This window comes from Monodelphis domestica, chromosome 1 (assembly GCF_027887165.1).
Source record: "Monodelphis domestica isolate mMonDom1 chromosome 1, mMonDom1.pri, whole genome shotgun sequence".
NCBI classification, from domain to species: domain Eukaryota; kingdom Metazoa; phylum Chordata; class Mammalia; order Didelphimorphia; family Didelphidae; genus Monodelphis; species Monodelphis domestica.
The window spans coordinates 455,045,397-455,065,782 of NC_077227.1; the positions used below are offsets into that span (position 1 = coordinate 455,045,397).

Below are 20,386 nucleotides of genomic sequence, written 5' to 3' on the forward strand. Positions count from 1 at the left end.
CTCCTGGTTCTGCTCCTCTCGCTCTGCATCACTTCCTGGAGGTTGTTCCAGTCTCCATGGAACTTCTCCACTTTATTATTCCTTTTAGCACAATAGTATTCCATCACCAACATATACCACAGTTTGTTCAGCCATTCCCCAATTGATGGGCATCCCCTCGTTTTCCAGTTTTGGGCCACCACAAAGAGCGCAGCTATGAATATTTTTGTACAAGTCTTTGTGTCCATTATCTCTTTGGGGTACAGACCCAGCAGTGCTATGGCTGGGTCAAAGGGTAGATATTCTTTTGTCGCCCTTTGGGCATAGTTCCAAATTGCCCTCCAGAATGGTTGGATCAGTTCACAACTCCACCAGCAATGAATTAATGTCCCTGCTTTGCCACATCCCCTCCAGCATTCATTACTTTCCTTTGCTGTTATGTTAGCCAATCTGCTAGGTGTGAGGTGATACCTCAGAGTTGTTTTGATTTGCATCTCTCTGATTATAAGAGATGTAGAACACTTCTTCATGTGCTTGTTAATAGTTTTGATTTCTTTATCTGAGAACTGCCTATCCATTTCCCTTGCCCATTTATCAATTGGAGAATGGCTTGATTTTTTGTACAATTGATTTAGCTCATTATAAATGAGGAATTAAACCTTTGTCAGAGGTTTCTATGAAGATTTTTTCCCAATTTGTTGTTTCCCTTCTGATTTTAGTTATATTGGTTTTGTTTGTACAAAAGCTTTTTAGTTTGATGTAGTCAAAATTATTTATTTTACATTTTGTGATTCTTTCTATATCTTGCTTGGTTTTAAAGTCTTTCCCCTCCCAAAGGTCTGACATGTATACTATTCTGTGTTTACCCAATTTACTTATGGTTTCCTTCTTTATGTTTAAGTCACTCACCCATTTTGAATTTATCTTGGTGTAGGGTGTGAGGTGTTGATCTATTCCTAGTCTCTCCCACACTGTCTTCCAATTTTCCCAGCAGTTTTTATCGAATAGTGGATTTTTGTCCCAAAAGCTGGGATCTTTGGGTTTATCGTATACTGTCTTGCTGAGGTCGCTTTCCCCCAGTCTATTCCACTGATCTTCCTTTCTGTTTCTTAGCCAGTACCAAATTGTTTTGATGACTGCTGCTTTGTAATATAGTTTTAGGTCAGGGACTGCAAGGCCCCCATCGTATGTGTTTTTTTTCATTATTTCCCTGGATATCCTTGATCTTTTGTTCTTCCAAATGAACTTTGTTATGGTTTTTTCTAAATCAGTGAAGAAGTATTTTGGTAGTTCCATGGGTATGGCACTAAATAGATAAATAAGTTTGGGTAGGATGGTCATTTTTATTATATTGGCTCGTCCTATCCATGAGCAGTTAATGTTTTTCCATTTGTTCAAGTCTAGTTTTAGTTGTGTGGCGAGTGTTTTGTAGTTGTGTTCATATAGTTCCTGTGTTTGTCTTGGGAGGTAGATTCCTAGGTATTTTATTTTGTCTAAGGTGATTTTGAATGGGATTTCTCTTTCTAGTTCTTGCTGCTGAGCTGTGTTGGAGATATATAGAAAAGCTGATGATTTATGTGGGTTTATTTTGTATCCTGCAACTTTGCTAAAGTTGTTGATTATTTCAATTAGCTTTTTGGTTGAATCTCTAGGATTCTTTAAGTAGACCATCATGTCATCCGCCAAGAGTGATAACTTGGTCTCCTCCTTGCCTATTTTGATGCCTTCAATTCCTTTATCTTCTCTAATTGCTACTGCTAGTGTTTCTAGTACAATGTCAAATAGTAGAGGTGATAATGGGCATCCTTGTTTCACTCCTGATCTTATTGGGAATGCATCTTGTTTATCCCCATTGCAGATGATATTAGCTGTTGGTTTTAGATATATACTGTTTATTATTTTTAGGAATGACCCTTCTATTCCTATGCTTTCTAGTGTTTTTAATAGGAATGGGTGTTGTATTTTATCAAAGGCTTTTTCTGCATCTATTGAGATAATCATGTGGTTCTTGCTAGTTTGCTTGTTGATGTGGTCAATTATGTGGATGGTTTTCCTAATGTTGAACCAGCCCTGCATCCCTGGTATGAATCCTACTTGATCATGGTGAATGATCCTTCTGATCACTTGCTGGAGTCTTTTTGCTAGTATCCTATTTAAGATTTTTGCATCTATATTCATTAGGGAGATTGGCCTATAGTTTTCTTTCTCTGTTTTTGACCTGCCTGGTTTTGGAATCAGTACCATGTTTGTGTCATAAAAGGAGTTTGGTAGAACTCCCTCTTTGCTTATTATGTCAAATAGTTTGTATAGTATTGGGATTAACTGTTCTCTGAATGTTTGATAGAATTCACAGGTGAATCCATCAGGCCCTGGGGATTTTTTCTTAGGAAGTTCTTTGATGGCTTGATGGATTTCAATTTCTGATATGGGATTATTTAAGAATTCTATTTCCTCTTCTGTTAGTCTAGGCAGTTTGTATTTTTGTATATATTCATCCATTTCTCCTAAATTGGTGTATTTATTGCCATATAATTGGGCAAAGTAATTTCTAATGATTGCCTTAATTTCCTCCTCATTGGAGGTGCTGTCCCCCTTTTCATCTTTAATGCTGTGAATTTGCTTTTCTTCCTTCCTTTTTTTAATTAGATTGACCAGTACTTTGTCTATTTTGTTTGTTTTTTCAAAGTACCAGCTTCTTGTCTTATTTATTAAATCAATAGTTCTATCACTTTCGATTTTATTAATTTCTCCCTTAATTTTTAGGATTTCTAATTTGGTTTTCTGCTGGGGGTTTTTAATTTGATCGCTTTCGAGTTTTTTCAATTGCATTTCCAATTGATTGATCTCTGCTCTCCCTTGTTTGTTAATATAAGCATTCAGGGATATGAATTTGCCTCTGATTACCACTTTGGCTGCATCCCAAAAGGTTTGAAAGGATGTTTCGCCATTGTCATTTTCCTTGATGAAATTATTAATTGTTTCTATGATTTCTTCTTTAACTAAACGGTTTTGAGGTATCATATTGTTTAATTTCCAATTGGTTTTAGATTTGGTTTTCCATGTACCATTACTAATCATTATTTTTATTGCCTTGTGATCTGAGAAGGCTGCATTCATTATTTCTGCTTTTTTGCATTTGTGTGCTATGTTTCTGTGACCTAATGTATGGTCAATTTTTGTGAATGTGCCATGTGGTGCTGAGAAGAAGGTGTATTCCTTTTTATCCCTATTTATTTTTCTCCATATGTCTATTAATTCTAATTTTTCTAAGATTTCATTTACTTCTTTTACCTCTTTCTTATTTATTTTTTGATTTGATTTATCTAAATTTGATAATGGTTGGTTTAAGTCTCCCACTAGTATGGTTTTATTGTCTATTCTTCCTTCAATTCTCCTAGTTTCTCCATTAGAAATTTGTGTGCTATATTATTTGGTGCATACATGTTGATTAATGATATTTCCTCGTTGTCTAGAGTCCCTTTTAACAAAATATAATTACCTTCCCTATCCCTTTTGATCAGGTCTATTTTTGCATTGGCTTTATCAGATATCATGATTACCACTCCTGCCTTCTTTCTATCAGTTGAGGCCCAGAAGGTCTTACTCCATCCTTTAATTCTGACCTTGTGGGTGTCAACCCGCCTCATGTGTGTTTCTTGAAGACAACATATGGTAGGGTTTTGGATTCTAATCCATTCTGCTATTCGTCTACGTTTTATGGGTGAGTTCATCCCATTCACGTTCAAAGTTATGATTGTCATTTGTGGACTCCCTGGCATTTTGATAGCCTTCCCTAATTCTAACCTTTTCTTCTTCGGCTCTACCTTTTAGTCCAGTGATTTACTTTGAATCAGTCCCCCTTGTCCCCTCCCTTGATGTTTCCCTTTTTAGTCCCTCCCTTTTTCTTCCCTCCCCCTCCCCCCTCTCTTTCCCTCCCTTTTTGTTCTCCCTCTCCCCCTCCCCCCTTTGGTTTTCCCTTCTCCTTACCCTTGTTGGGTAAGATAGAATTCAAGATCCCAATGGATCTGGATGTTTTTCCCTCTCAGAGTTGATTTCCCTGAGATTGAGGTTTAAGTAACCCCCCCCTCTTCCTCTCCTTCTTATAGGAGTTTTCTTCCCCTCCCCTTCCCATGTGAATCTTTGTGTGAGAACCATTATTCTATTTGGTCTTTCTTTACCCCCTATTTATACATTACATTTTCCCCACATGTTAGTATACATAGATTGATATAAATGTAGTCCTTATAGAAGAGAGTTTGAGTAAAAGAAGAAGATAACATTTTTCCCCTTTCCTTAATATTTACCTTTTCAGGTATTCCTTGCTCTTTGATTTTCGGTATCAAACTTTCCACAGAGCTCTGGTCTTTTCTTTTCAAAAAGTTGGAAGTCTTCTATTTTGTTGAATGCCCATACTTTCCCTTGGAAGTATATAGTCAGTTTTGCTGGGTAGCTGATTCTTGGTTGGAGACCCAGCTCTCTTGCCTTTCTGAAGATCATGTTCCATGCCTTACGATCATTCAGAGTAGAACTTGCAAAGTCTTGTGTGACCCCGATTGGCATTCCTTTATATCTAAATTGTCTTTTTCTGGCTTCCTGTAGGATTTTTTCTTTTGTTTGATAGCTTTGGAATTTGGCAATTACATTCCTGGGAGTTGTCTTTTGGGGGTTTAGTGTAGAAGGTGTTCTGTGAGCTCTGTCAGTGGCTGTATTGCCCCCTTGTTCTAGAATCTCTGGGCAATTTTCTTTGATTATATCTTGTATCACCATGTCCAGTTTGGTGTTTATTTCTGGCTTTTCTGGGAGTCCAATTATTCTTAAATTCTCTCTTCTCCCTCTATTTTCCAGATCTATCACCTTGTCGGTGAGATATTTTATGTTCTCTTCTAATTTCTTGGTGTTTTGGCTTTGCTTTATTAGTTCTTGCTTTAAAGCCTGGTTTTCTTTTACAGTTTAGTCAAACTGGTTTTGTAGATGCGTGAATTTCTTTTGCATTATTTCCCACTTTTCCTCCCAGAGGGCTTCCATCTTTTTGGTCATTTCTGATTCAAATTCTTCATGGGTTTGTGGAGAGTTTCTATTTCCTTTGGAAGATTTTGGAGCATTTTCTTGTATATCTTCTTCTATCTGCTCTGTATTTTGTATTTTGGCTCCATAGAATGTGTCCAAAGTCGCCCCTTTCTTCTTATTTTTCTTGGTATTTTGGGGCTTCTGTGCTTCTGTGGAGTTTGCCATCTCTGAATGTGGAGGATTAGCTTTTCTTATCTCTGTCTGGTGTTCAGAGGCTTTAGTCCTGGGCAGATGTTGGTTCTATGAGCTTTCCCTGGGTTAAACTGAATATGCCTCACTGGAACTGGAATGGAAGGGTCGGACCACGTTGCTTTCCGGAAGTTGCCTTCAGAATCGCTGGCCGTGAGGCTGTTTCGTTGGCCTGCGGGGGGATGGGCTGCAGCTTCCCCAAGCTCCGAGGGCAAGGACTTTCACTGAGACTTGGATAGCAGGATCCAGCCCGTGAGGCTGTCTTGCCCGCCCTGAGGGTTGCTGTTGTTTCGACCAGCTCTCTGCAGCGGGAGCCCCAGGCAGTAACTTTCACTGGGACTCGGGTAGAAGGCCCTGAGGGTTGTTGTTCCGAGGACCCTGCTCTCTGAGCCGGGCCGGGCTGCGGCTTCCGGGAGCCTTGGACTCTGCGCTCCTACCCCTGAGGTCCAAGTGATCTCGGGTTCTGGCTTTTGAGGGGAGCCGTACCTTTTGAACCGGGTCCAGGTCCAGGAGGAGGGTTCCCAGGGTCTGTGCTGTTGATCGTTTTGAATTTCGGCGCCTTAGGAGCTTATAGTTTGAGATCGGTAGGGAAGGGTTTTCCGGAGATCTGAACTTTAGCTTTCTCTAAGCCGCCATCTTAACCGGAAGTCCTGCACTATATTTTTTAAAGATTCTAGTAAATCAGAATATGAGACAGAGTGATCTGGAGTTGTTCCATTACTTCTGAAACATTGATTTTTAAAAAATTAAAATAATTGAGAGTAAAAAGTCAGTTAAAAGCTTTTGTTTCTAGTACAAATTAGTATATATGTGGGTTTTTTTTAAGAAGCTGTTTTGCTAAATTACTTTTACTTCCAATGTTTCAAACAAATTCAAGGCTGCAAACTTGTATTTTTTAGTCTTTTGCTTCTCAAGATGAATGTTGGGAATACTTAAAAAATAGTTGTAGGGGGCAGCTGGGTAGCTCAGTGGGTTGAGAGCCAGACCTAGAGACGGGAGGTCCTAGGTTCAAATCTTGCCTCAGACACTTCCCAGTTGTGTGACCCTGGACAAGTCACTTGATCCCCATTGCCTAACCCTTACCACTCTTCTGCCTTGGAGCCAATACACAGTATTGATTCCAAGATGGAAGGTAAGGGTTTAAAAAAATAGTTGTAGCCTTTGGGTGGTAAAAGGTTGTGTTTATTCCAGTTTGCATTTTTAAGGTGAAATAAAAGCCTTTTCCAGTGGGGGGGAAAAAAGCAAACTCTCTATAATAGGGATTCACAGTTTCATGTACAATTCTCTTCTAATATGTGTGTGTGTGTGTGTGTGTGTGTGTGTGTGTGTGTGTATGCTCAGTTTATTTTCTGTTTGTTAAATTCAGAATTTTAAAAATTACTATTTTAAAAAACTGATGGATCAAAATCTTATAAGAGGAAAGAGGCAGAAACCTGAATTATCTAGAGGAGAGGACCAGAGCATAAATTAGGATGGAGAACCATGGTCCTCTGAATCAGCCAGGACAAACAGTTGAACAGTTTGTGCTCATGTCACAGCTATTCTCTTGTCCTTATCATAAAGACGGTCCATTAAGCAGGTCCACCAGCTAGTTTGCCATTGTTATCAGGTCACTGTCCTAAACTGGAGATCCCTAGATAGAGTTGGTGCTCACTTTACTTCCTCTTCAGGTCACAGGAGGAAGACAGTATTGTGCCACTGTTGAGATATAAAAGAGTTTGAGGGAGAGAAATTCAGTTATAATCCTGAAGGCAACTGGGATAAATCAAACATTGTGCTATTTCAAAGCCTAGGAATGGACTCAATGGCTCTCTGAAATCTGTCAACCCATGCAGAGCTTAGAGACTCACAAAAGGAAGGATCCCTTTACAATGTGATTCTGGCCTTGGTAGACAAAAATAGAACAGAAGGGAAATCTTTGAAAATATTTTTTGGATAGACCCAGAATTTATATTAAATCACATTCACTCCCTAAATAAAGGAGGCAAGATGGTATTTTAGAAAATCTTATAGACTTAGCCCCAGAGGTGTATGGGGTGTTCAGGGAGGGGTAGTATCTCTGGTATGGAGGGCTTGTCATGCCCTTCTAGGGCAGCTCTCCAACCTCTGACCCTCACCTGATACCCAGCTCTCACTTGTGGCTCCCAGTAGCTGCTAGTATGCGGCAGCGGCCACACCTCGGGCAACGGCTTCGACAGGCCGGCTAAACCTTGTGAGAGTAGCCATCGGGTCGTTGTGGACCCCTGGTGAACCAGGGCCTTGCTCACCCAGCATGTGAAAACTGCTTCGGTGGAACAGGAGGAAGAAACCAATAAGAAGGTTCAACGGCTGAGATGGCAATACAGCAAAGGACTGTGGAGTGCTTAGGGCATGTTGGAGCACAAAAGACAACATGGCCATCCAATGCAGCTGAGGAAGTCTCCAGGTGTAACGACTTTTTGGGCCACTGGACCCAGGCTTCCAACGCCGAGAGAGAGTGGGACTGTCTCTGTGCATCGACTTTTCCACTTAAATCTCCTTCATGCACAAGTGTCTTTGTGCACACTCATCTACATCATAAATGAAAGCGCACAAAGACAAATGTCATGCTCGGTTACCGAGAAACTACTACTATAGACTTAGCCCCAGGTTCTAGTACAGCTTTTGCTGTCCATTCACATCTGACTTTGGAAAAATCCCTTCCCTTCCTTGTGCCTTAGTTTCTTCCTTCGTAAAATGAAGGTGTTGGACTTGATAGCTTTTCCAGCTGGAATATTCTTTGGCGCTGTGGTTGTCCTCATGTAGGAAAGGAGATGAACTACATGATATTTACTTCAAAGATATAATAAGAATGGATGTGCAAATAATTTCTCCAGTACTTCCAGGGCATACTCTCCCCTACACCCATCATGATCTCTGAAGGAAGTATATTCAAAACTTAACTCAAGTCCTAATCAAGAATAGCAAGTTCATGTCCAAAGGTTGTTATGGCTGCTTGGTCCAGAAAATCACTTTTTGTTCCTGAGACATCACTTCTAGGCTGACTGCAGCACCTGGCATGTAGCACCAGGATGCCTCATAGTAGTAGTCTCTTGGTAACCGAGGATGACATTTGTCTTTGTGCACTTTCATCTGTGATATAGATGAGTGTGCACAAAAAACACTTGTGCGTGTAGGAGATGTAAGTGGAAAAGTCGATGCACAGAGACAGTCCCACTCTCTCTCGGCGTTGGAAGCCTGGGTCCAGTGGCACAAAAAGTCGTTACACCTGGAGACTTCCTCAGCTGCATTGGATGGCCATGTTGTCTTTTGTGCTCCAACATGCCCTAAGCACTCCACAGTGCTTTGCTGCGTCGCCGTCTCAGCCGTTGAACCTTCTTATTGGTTTCTTCCGCCTCTTCCACCGAAGCAGTCTTCACATGCTGGGTGAGCAAGGCCCTGGTTCACCAGGGGTCCACAACGACCCGATGGCTACTCTCACAAGGTTTAGCCGGCCTGTCGAAGCCGTTGCCCGAGGTGTGGCCGCTGCCGCAAGCTAGCAGCTACTGGGAGCCACAAGTGAGAGCTGGGTATCAGGTGAGGGTCAGAGGTTGGAGAGCTGCCCTAGGAGGACACGACAAGCCCTCCATACCAGAGCTATTACCCCTCCCTGAGCACCCCATACACCCCAGGATTCCTCATAATAACTTTTTAAATTCCCAGGGTTGTGAGGATTGAGACTTGTATGACCTCAGGGGAAAGAAGGCCCTAAGGACTTTCTCCTTACTGCAGCTGCTTACCAAATGCCACCAGAGATTTACCGAGCTCCCACTGATGTGAATGAAGCAGAGAGAAGATAGAGGCTAACTTGGGCTTTTTTGATGACATTAACAGTTTTGGCTATTCAGCTCATCAATAAGCTCCTTCTGAATGTGTGGTTTCCTAAGTGTAGTCACTGACAGGATGTCTGTGAATGCTCTAAAGTCTCTTCAGTACACTTCCCTTTTATGTCATCATGATTCTCCTGGAAGCCATCTCCCAGAATCTTCCATGTAAAGAGACTGAAAAAAAAAAAACAGTGAAATGAAGGGATCTGTACACATGTCAGATCTCTAAGAAACATACTTTAAAATTTTTTTTCTCTATTTAATTTAGAATATTTTTCCCTGGTTACATGATTCATATTCTTTCCCTCCCTTCCCTTCCCCTCCCATAGCCAATGAGCAATTCAACTGGGTTTTACCTGTATCATTGATCAAGGCTTATTTCCACATTAATATTTGCAATAGAGTGATAATTTAGAGTCTACATCCCCAATCATATCCCCATCAAGCCATATGATCAAGGAAATGTTTTTCTTCTGTGTTTCTGTTCCCATAGTTCTTTTTCTCGGCGTGGATAGTCTTCTTTCTCATAAGTCCCTCAAAATTGTCCTGTATCATTTCATTGCTACTAGTAGAGAAGTCCATTACATTTGATTGTGCCACAGTGTATCAGTCTCTGTGTACAATGTTCTCCTGGTTCTGCTCCTTTCACTCTGCATCAATTCCTAGAGGTCTTTCCAGTTCACATGGAATTCCTTTCAGCACAATAATATTCCATCACCAACAAATACCACAATTTGTTCAGCCATTCCCCAATCAATGGACACCCCCTCATTTTCCAATTTTTTTGCCACCACAAAGAGTGTGGCTATAAATTTTTGTACATGTATTTTTTCCCTATTATCTCTTTGGGGTAGAAACCCAACAGTGGTATGGTTGGATCAAAGGGCAAGCAGTAATTTAAAGCCCTTTGGGCATAATTCTAAATTGCCTTCCAGAATGGTTGAATCAATTCACAACTCTACCAACCATGTATTAGTGTCCCAATTTTGCCACATCCTCTCCTGCATTTATTATTTTCCTTTGCTGTCATATTAACCAATCTGCTAGGTGTGAAGTGGTAACTCAGAGTTGTTTTGATTTGCATTTCTCTAACTATAAGAGCTTTAGAATACTTTTTCATATGCTTATTGATAGTTTTTATTTCTTTATATGAAAACTACCTATTTATGCCCCTTGCCCATTTATCAATTGGGCAACGGCTTGATTTTTTGTGCACTTGATTTAGTTCCTTATATACTTGAAAAATTAAACCTTTGTCAGAGGTTTTTGTTATAACCCCCCCCCCCAATTTGTTGTTTTCCTTCTAGTTTTGGTTGCATTCATTTTGTTTGTACAAAACCTTTTTAGTTTAATGTAATCACAATTATTCATTTTGTTAATGTTAAAATCCTCTATTTTGTTAAATGCCCATACTTTCCCCTGGAAGTCTATAGTCAGTTTTGAAGGGTAGGTGATCCTTGGTTGTAGACACAATTTTCCTGCCTTCTGAATATCATATTCTAAGCCTTGTGGTCCTTTAGTGTAGAGGCTGCCAAGTCCTGTGTAATCCTGACTGGTGCTCCTTGATATCTGAGTTGTCTTTTTCTGACTTTTTGAAATATTTTCTCCTTGGCTTAGAAGATCTTGAATTTGGCAATTACATTCCTAGGGGTTGTCTTTTGAGGATTTAATATAGAGGGTAATCTATGGACTCTTTCCATGTCTATTTTTCCCTCTTGTTCAAGAATATCAGAGCAGTTTTCTTGGATAATTTTTTGTAATATGATATCAAGGCTTCTATTTTTTCCAGGTTTTCTGGTAGACCAATGATTCTCAGTGAGATATTTCATGTTTCCTTCTATTTTGTCATTCTTTTGACTTTGCTTTATTAATTCCTACTGTCTTGTGAGATCATTAGCTTCTACTTGCTTAATTCTAGTCTTTAAATACTGATTTTCAGCTATAATCTTTTGATTTTACTTTTCGGTTTGGTCTATCCTGCTTTTCATGGCTTCCAGCAAGTCAATTCTGGTCTCTAATTTGCTTATTACTTCATGTGATTTCTGTGCTTCTTTTTCCAAGTGACAGATTCTGTTGGTTATTTTCTTTTTTAAATTACTTTCATTTCTATTTCCCATCTTTCTTCCCAAGTTTCTTCTGTCTTTCTTACTTGGTTTTTTAACTCTGGCACAGTAGGTGGTGTGGAGGAGGGGTGATCAGCTCGCCCTTTGGTAGGTGTAATTTTACCCCCCCTTATAATGTGGAAATTCCCAAACCCTGCCTACCTTCAAAGCTGTGCCCCACAGCAGAGCCCCTTCACTAATCTGATTTTTTTTTAATCCTTTGAGATGCTTTATATCAGTTGGTTGTGAGAAGTCCCTTCCTTCTACTCTGCTACCATCTTAGCCCGGAAGTCCCCATACTTTTTAAAAAAGGCTTTTCTCTTCCTATACTTTGTATGACTATAACAAAAATGAGTGCTGTACTTTGTCAATTATATCTGCTGATATAATCATGATTTTGTATGTTTTAAATATGACTGTATTTACTATTTCTTATTATTGAACAATTCTTTTTTCATTGAATCAACAAGCATTTATTAACCTGCTGCTATATGCCCGGACATTAACGAAAGTGAAATAATATTCTGTGTTCACAAGGAGCTTAATTCTAATAGAGGAGAAATGTTCATTTATAAATGTATATAGGATATATACAAGATAAATGCAAGGTAGTATTGGGAGGCAGTACATCAGCATCTCTGAGACTAAAGAAGAGTTTGGTATTTGAACTGAATTGGGAAGGAGACCAGGAAGAATTTCCAAAAGATAGAAGTATAAGAAAGATCATTCTGGACATTGGGGTGATCAAAGCAAATGTCCAGAGATAGGAGATGGAGTATTGTGTGTAGAACAATTTTAATATAAATTCAAATTGGTCATAGTGAGTAGCATACACACACACACACACACACACACACACACACACACACACTTCTCACTTTACATAAATTCACATTAGCAAGATTGACTTTGCATCAGGAATTCTGGCAGAAATCCATATTCCAAAAAAATACTTATGTTAACTTTACAATTGAGTACTGTGCTCTTACTCTTTGCTCCTGCCCCTAATCTTGGCACTCCATGGCCTGCCACCCACCAATCATCAAAAAACCCCTTTAAAAACAATCCCTCCAAAGGAAAGCAGAATAATAGAGGAGGGTAAAGATACTGCCAAATCCAGGTGCAGCTTGAGACCTTTGCTCTGCTCCACTCATCCCCCTAGAGAGTCTGACCCTACCCCTGCTCAAAAAACTTTAGTCAAGTCCATTACCTAAATCTGGCTACAGCCTGTCTTTCCGTTCAAATGCCACCTCCCACAAAATTGCTTAATTTGGTAAATGATCTCCAATCTACCCCCTCCTTCCCATAGAAATTATTTTGCATATACTTTGTATTTGCTTTTCTTTGTTGTTCAGTGTCTGACTCTGACCTTATTTGGGATTTTCTTGGCGAAGATACTTTGTTTATCTATGTACAGTACATTTGTATCCCTCCAGAAAAATGTAATCTCTTTGAGGGTGAGTAATTGTTTCCCTTTGATATTTTATCTGTCCTGCCTATTATAGTATCCTACACATAGTAGACATTGTAATACATGTTTCCCAAATCAAATTGACACTATTTCAGGTTCTACTCTTGGTTTTGTCCCTAACTTGCTATAAAATCTTGGACAAGTCACTGCTTCTTTCCTCTATAAAATGAGAAGGCTATATTGGAGGGTCTCTTCAGATCCATTCTAGCTCAGATGTTTTAGGAAACATGGTTTAATGGACATGGTACTAAATTTGGAATCAGGAAGCCATAGGTCCAAATCTAAGCTTTGAAATGTACTAATTATGTGACCATGAGCAAGTCATGGGATAGCTTCATCTGGATAATGAAGATAGTAATATTTGTAATATCTCCCTCAAGAGGTTCCTATGCAGTTCAGAATCCCCAGATTACAGAACTTGAATTGTATCATAGTTACCATCAGGTCCAACCCATAATCCCAATAACTATAGCAAATGGTCATCCAGTCTGCAAGAGGACTTTCCCTAAAGATAATTCACTACCTCTTAATGTGACCATTCCACCCCATGTTATTAGGAAAGGTTTTCCTACAATTACTGAAGTCTAAATCAACTCTGCAACCTCTGACCATTTTCTCCAGTCCTAGGGCTAAACAGAACAAGTCAAATCCCTTTTCCACATGAGGACCCTTCAAATACTTTTATTTTAAGTCAGCTATCATGTTATTAAGTCTTCTTTTTTATTCTAGGTTAAACATCTTGAGTTCCTTAAGATGGGATTCATATGATATAATCTCAAGAGCCTTCACTATCCTGGTTGTTGCCCCCCTTTTGGTCTCCTCATCTTATCTGTGAATGACTTTTCTTAAATGGTGAGCCTCAGAAAATATTGTCTCCCAGATGTAGGCCAATCAAGGGAGATGATCATCTTCTCAGACCTATAAGCTGAAGCTTTCTTAATGTGACCAAAGAACACGTTCAACTTTTTGACTGCCATATCACACTACAGACTGACCTATTTTTAGCCTGGGTTCCAAGAATAGGTGTATAACTCTTCCAGACAACTGGCTACTTTCATCTTATGATTGAAATTTTCTTTTTCTTTCTTTAAAAAAAAACAAAACCCTTACCTTCTATCTTAGAATTGATACTAAGACTCTGATCAAGACCGTGATTCAAGACAGTTCTAAAGGATTCATGAAAACTGCTGTCCACCTGCAGAAAGAGAATTGAACTTTGAATGCAGATTAAAGCATATATTTTTAACTTTTTGTTTTATTTTGTTTGTGTTTTCTTTTGTAACATGCTACTATGGAAATATGTTTTGCATAACTTCACATGCACAAACAATATCAAATTGCTTACCTTCTTAAGGAGAGGAGAGTGACAAAAGAAAGTGAGAGAATTTAGAACTTCAGACTTTAAAAATAGATGTTAAATTTTTTAGATGTAATTGGGAAATATATGATGAAATAAATAAAAATATATATTCTGTTTAAAAAATTGATATTAAGTATCAGTTCCAAGGCAGGAAAGCAAGGGTTAGGCAAGTCGGATTAGTTGACTTGCCCAGGATAACAAAGCTAGAAAGTGTCTGAGGTCACATTTGAACTCAGGACCTCCCATCTCTAGGCCTGGCTCTCTAGTCACTGAGCCACTTAGCTGCCCTTTGTGTTTGACATTTTCATACTGGTCTAGCACTAATCTTTTCTCCTCTCCCAACACACACACATACATACACACATGCACACATACACATATCCATATATACACACAACTATATATACATATCTACACATGCATGCATACACACACACACACACAGTGCTGGTTGGTCTCCTTGCCTCTAGTCTTTTCCCAATCAGCTGTCAAACTGATCTTCCTAAAACGAAGGTCTAACCATCTCTCCCTTCCCTTCAATAAATTCCAGTGGCTCCCGGTTACCTCCAGGTTCAAATATAAAATCCTATTTGACTTTCATAATCTTCACAATCTAAATCTTTTCGAACTTTCCAGTTAAAAACCAGTTAAACCTTACTTCCTTCTACATCCTCCACATTCTAATGACATTGGCTTCTTTGCTATTCCTCACACATGACAATTCCATCTCCTGACTCCAGGCACTTGAAACATGGCTGTTCTCCATGTATGGAACTCTCTCCCTTCTCAGCAGCACCTCCTGATTTCTTTTAAGTCTGTGCCACAGACCCACCTTTTGCAAGAAGCCTTAATCTTAGTGCCTTCCCTGAGACTGCCCTCATTTTATCTTGTGAACTCTGAGTACAGGACTGAGTTGAAGTCGTATTTTTTCTGCCTTTCTTTGTGTCTCGGGTGCTTAATAAGTGGGAATTAAATCACTGACTAGCTGATTGTGCCTCCTCCTTACCAGATTGGTTTCTTGGTGGAGAGGAATCAACTCAGAGACTCCCAGATAATAACTGCCACTTCTATACTGACTCAAATGAAATCTGTTTGCCTCATCTGTAGAAGGGGAAGAGGGTTGGACTTGATGGTCTCTAAGGTCCCCTCTAGCTCTGAGTCTGAGCCCTGGTCCTGTGACTTCTCACCTCCCCACCACTTCATCCTTTTGAGATGTTTCATCTTCTCTGGCAGCTGTCGAAGAGAGAAGCACCAGATGACTCACCCACTGTTTTCTCCTTACACCTTGGGGTTTATTCCTCTTTATTCTCAGCTCTTACTTCAGGTCATGTAACTCATGACTTTGGAGGAAAGACCAGGGGAAAACCCAGCTGGTGCTGAGACCCCTCACAAAAATGACAGCTCTCATCTGTGCTCAGGGAGTGTGTGACAAAACTAGGGCCCAAGATCTAGACTTTTCCCTTCTCAAGTTAGTTCTCTTTATATAAGACCATCTAGATGACGGGACAGCTTCCCCTCCACTTCAACACCCAGGGATCAACATAGGAGGATATAAGGCTTTGTAGTTTTTGGTTTGGGGGGCTTTTGAGGGGGAAAGGGAACAATACAACTTGTGACTTCATGGTTTTAGGGAACTCCCAATGAGGAAATTTTCCAAATCAATGTAGATCAGTAGCTGTTCCTGTTAGGGAGTTTGGGACACTGAGTGGTTAAATTATTGGTCAGGGACACACTAAGTATATGTCAGAGGTAGGATTTGAACTCAGACTTTCCTGACACCAAATACTTACCCTTATTCATTATACAACAGTATCTCTCAGAGCTGTTTTCTTTTTTAACCCTTACCTTTGGTCTTAGAATTGATGCTATGTATTGGTTCCAAGGCAGAAGAGCAGTAAGGGCTGGGGGGGAAGGGGGTCGAGTAACTGACTTGCCCAGGGTCATACAGCTGGGGAAGTGTCTGAGGCCAGATTTAAACCCAGGTTCTCCTGACCAACTCCAGGTCTGGCACACTATCCATTGTGTTGCCCCTAGCCTTGTATACTTTCAAGAGCTTTTACATCTAACATCTCATTTGATCCCTACAACAATCCAGAGATGACAGGATGGGTAGTAGTATCCCATTTTTGCGGAGACCAGAAAAGGGCAATAACCTGTAGAGAACCCCAGTAGGTTATTGGCAGAGTCTGGACTAGAACCCACATCTCCACTGATCTTTTCACTAAGATATATATATGACTCAGGAATTCCCCACCCCCCCCAATCACTTAACTGAAAAGTCAATAAACTTTCCAAGAAAGGAAGTGGAGCACAAAAATTTCAGGGGCAACAAGAACTTTTCCCCATACCCAGAGCCAGTTTAGGGTAATGTCCTTCATTTCTCTCTTCTCTCTCTCGTTTCCATACTCCTTTGACATCAGCTGAGAAATTGTTCCTTGAAAGCACAGCTGTTAATTAGTATATTAAGAAGAACCATTTAAATTGAGATGACAATTAAAGATAAATAATAGTTGTCATTTGTACAGCACTTTAAGGAAATATTTTTATACTTAACAGAAGTTGAGTAGGGGAAAGGGTTGTTTAACCTCTCATTTCTCTTTGTCCTACCATTGGTTCATTGCCTAGATAAGGAAACATTTTCTGCTCTGAAAAAACATAATGAATTTTTTTCAGCCCTAAGGCCTCAGCCAAAGATGACACTGTCAAAATATCTTAGTTTTAATTTTCCCTTCTCTCTGGACATGTTTTCTCTCAATTGCCTTCTCCCAACTTGGTTCCCAATAAGTACAGTAAATCCAAATCAGCAAATACCCTTGGGTAATCCCTTTGACCAAGATGAAAAATGTATATATAACTAAGAGAGGAAAATAGATATTTATCTTGACCAGAGGAAAAACTTTAAGCTCTGATGAGGGAGTCCAAGGTAAGAGAAAAAAGGTACAGAAAGATTACCTGTGCTCTGCATTCTTGGGATTTTGAACAACATGGCCTGTCCTAAAGCTAACATAATTCTGAGTTGTATTCTTTACACACACAGCCCTGCCCCAATGTCCCTAAGCCCTCTGGAAGCTGCTGGATCCTGTGTTCTGTGGCTTACATCATCTAAGGACCCAGGCATGTGGCCCTTAAGGGGAACATGCTGGGCCATAGCAGTGAACCACAGATTATCTCTAGATGACAAGAGGATGAAGTTTGGGTGGCCCTGGCCCTCTTTTTTCCACTAAATATAAATGTTCCTCTCCATTTGATTCTCTGTAGCTAGAAACACCTAAGACAAATTAAAATTTTCATACCTAAAATAAACAAGAGCTATTTGAAGATTTCCATAGCATTAAATGTAATTTGTACAAAAAAGACTGGTAGTAATAAGTGAGGGCAGCTAGGTGGAGCAGTGGATAGAACATCTTCTGAGTTTAAATCTGACTAGACCCTTACTAGCTGTGTGACCCAGGGTGAGTCTCTTAACCCTGTCTGCCTCAGTTTCTTCATTGGTAAAATGAGCTGCAGAAGGAAATGGTAAACCACTCCTCTATCTTTGCCAAGAAAACCCCAAACAGGGCCACAAAGAGTCAGACATGACTGAAATGACTAAACAACAATATAATGAAGTATGATAACCTTCTTAAGACAGACAAGGATGAGAACTACAAAGATTAGGAAAGGCCTTTACAAAATACTGACAAGGGGGGAAAAGCAGAACTAGAAGACTGGAGTTTATACTAACTGAATTGCTTGATGAATGAGAATGAATAGACAAAGCAAATTCCTTATACATAGTATGTCCTGAAATGAATTAATTTAAGTGTAGTTAACAAGCCAACAAGAATTTATTAAGTACCTAGTATGTGTCAGGCATGATGCTAAGAGTGGTAAAAGAAGGAGCGGAGCCCCCTTGGGAAAGTTCTTCTCTCAGACTTCTCTCTTCCCCCAGTGCCACCAAAAGAGAACTTCCAGCTCTCTCTGTTGGGGGAGAAACTCATTGGGATTAGGACAAATGAAGAAGGCAAGGGAATTTGGGCAGTTCTCTGGTCTCTGGGGTAAGCCACCTGTTTCCTCTCTCTCCTCAGGATACTCTACAGTGGAGTGATTCTCAGAATACTATGCCTTGGTACACACTCAGGAACCGGACCCCAGACTCTTCTGTCTCTGAGAACTTGAAGCCTGTCACTATCTCATCAGGGATCCTAGAACATTAATGATGAATCTTCTCATCCTACGAACTGGGTAGGATATTTTCAAACCAGTATCTCACCCCACCCACCTGTCCCCTTGTCCATTCCTATGTCAGCAACAAAGAGACTTTAGAAATGGAATTGATTTTAAGAAGTAGAAGTGATGGGGCAGCTAGGTAGCACAGAAGATAGATCATCAGGTCTGGAGTCAGGAAGACCTGACCTGAGACATTTCCTAGCTCTTTGGTCCTGAGCAAATCACTTAACTCTGTCTCGCCTTTGCTTTTTTGAATTAGAGTTGTTACTAAGACAAAGTAAGGGTTTAAAAGAGAAATAGAAGTGACCTCCCCCAGGCCATTTCCTCCAAGAAGCCCTTCATATCAACCTCAGCTACAATGAACTTTCCCCTGGCTCTGAACTTCTAAGGCACAGAATGCCAATTCCTTTCCCAGGTGCACTTACTGGTGTACTCTCTCTCCCTGGCTATTTATGAGTGTCATTATTATTATTCCAACTAGCCCAGGCACTCTTTTAGGACAAGAGATGCTGCTTATTCCTCTTTGTGTCCTCCATGGGGCTTGGCATGGCTTAGTAAATGATTCCTGAAACTTATGGAGTTTTAGCATCTTGTAAGAGAAAGAGTACTGAATTTGTTGTCGAAGGACCTGGGTTTGAATTTGAGTTTTGCTATAGCTATCTGTGATTAACTTGGGCAAAGGATTTCATCATCATCATCTAGCACTTTAAAATTTGTTGTTGTTTACTCATGTCTGACTCTAAATGATCCCATTTGGGATTTTCTTGGCAAGGATATTAGAGTGGTTTGCCATTTCCTTATTCAGATCATTTCACTGATAAGGGAAACTGAGATAAATGAGTGAAATGACTAGTCCAGGGTCACACAGCTAGGACATATCTGAGACTGGATTGTAATTCAGGTCCTTTTGACTCCAGGCCCAGTGCTCTGTCCACAGCACCACTTAGCTGTCTATATTTTAACATTTACAAAGTGACTTTTAAAAAACCCTTACCTTCTGTCTTAGAATCAATATATGTATTGGTTCCAAGGCAGAAGAGTGGTAAGGGTTAGGGGATGGGGGTTAAGTGACTTGCCCAAGGTCACACAGCTAGGAAATCTGAAGTCAGATTTGAGACCAAGGTCTCCCTTCTCTAGAACTGGCTCTCAATCCATTGAACCACCCAGATGCCCCTACAATGTGATTTTATATGCATTATCTCAAATGATACATACAACAACCTGTGAGATAAATGATCAGATGAATATGAGGCTCAAAGCCTTACCAAAGCTCACAAGACTCTTAAGTTTCTGAGGCAGGATTTAAACTCAGGTCTTTCTAACTGTAAGTGAAGCACTCTCATCATTATACCATATTTCCTTCTTATCTCATATGTTTGGGCCTCAGTTTCCTCATCTGCAAGATGTGGAATTCAATGAAAACAGAAGTTATTAACCTTTTGAACATGTCATGAACCCATTTGGCAGTCTGGCGAGGTCTATGAACCTCTTCTCAGAATAATGTTTTTAAATGCATAAAGTAAAATATATAGAATTACAAAGAAAAACAATTATAGCAGAATTACCAAAATATTTTTAAAAAGATAGATCTATGGACCTCAGGTTAAGAACCTGTGAACTAGATCTCCCTTCTGCCTTAAAAATCCCTTCTGCCTCTAAATCTGTGATCAGTTGAATACTTACATTAAACAAATGTTTACCAGACCTGAAAATAAAGTAAAAACAAAATAAATTAGGTTAAAAAACCCAAATGTTCTCTGAATGACTGCTGTCTGCTCCATAGTTTGCTAAGCACCCCCAAGGGGCTTTTGGTCTTGATGGATATAGGGGCTTAGACATGAGGAACATTGCTAACAATATAAGAAAATATGTTTTCTATGTTGTGTGGTTCAGATGCTGAAGGACTTCAATGGGGATGGAAATAAAATCAAGGTAGAGATATCAGGTAGGGGGAAAGAAAAAAGGTCTTTGGAAGAATTGGACATGGGGATCTCAGAGGCCATCCAGTCCAACTTCTCCATTTTATAGACAAGGAAACTGAAGCCCCGGGGAATTTCCCAAGTCATGCCTCCAGAGCCAATGCCCTTCCCACTTTATTGCTTCACTAAACAAACAAAAAAAATGTTTTGGCTAGGCTAAGGATTTTCTCCATCCTCAGTTGGTA

At 39.9% G+C, this 20,386-nt stretch overlaps 1 protein-coding gene across 2 annotated transcripts in view; it reads left to right on the forward strand.

Annotated features, from left to right (window-relative positions):
- NLRC5 (NLR family CARD domain containing 5) overlaps window positions 1-20,386 on the forward strand; it is a 112,853-nt gene that overhangs the window by 24,113 nt on the left and 68,354 nt on the right. For both annotated transcript variants that reach the window (XM_056812335.1, XM_056812336.1), the window contains exon 2: window positions 18,081-18,237. The gene's annotated coding sequence lies outside the window, so the exon portion shown is untranslated. The remainder of the gene's footprint in view (window positions 1-18,080; window positions 18,238-20,386) is intronic.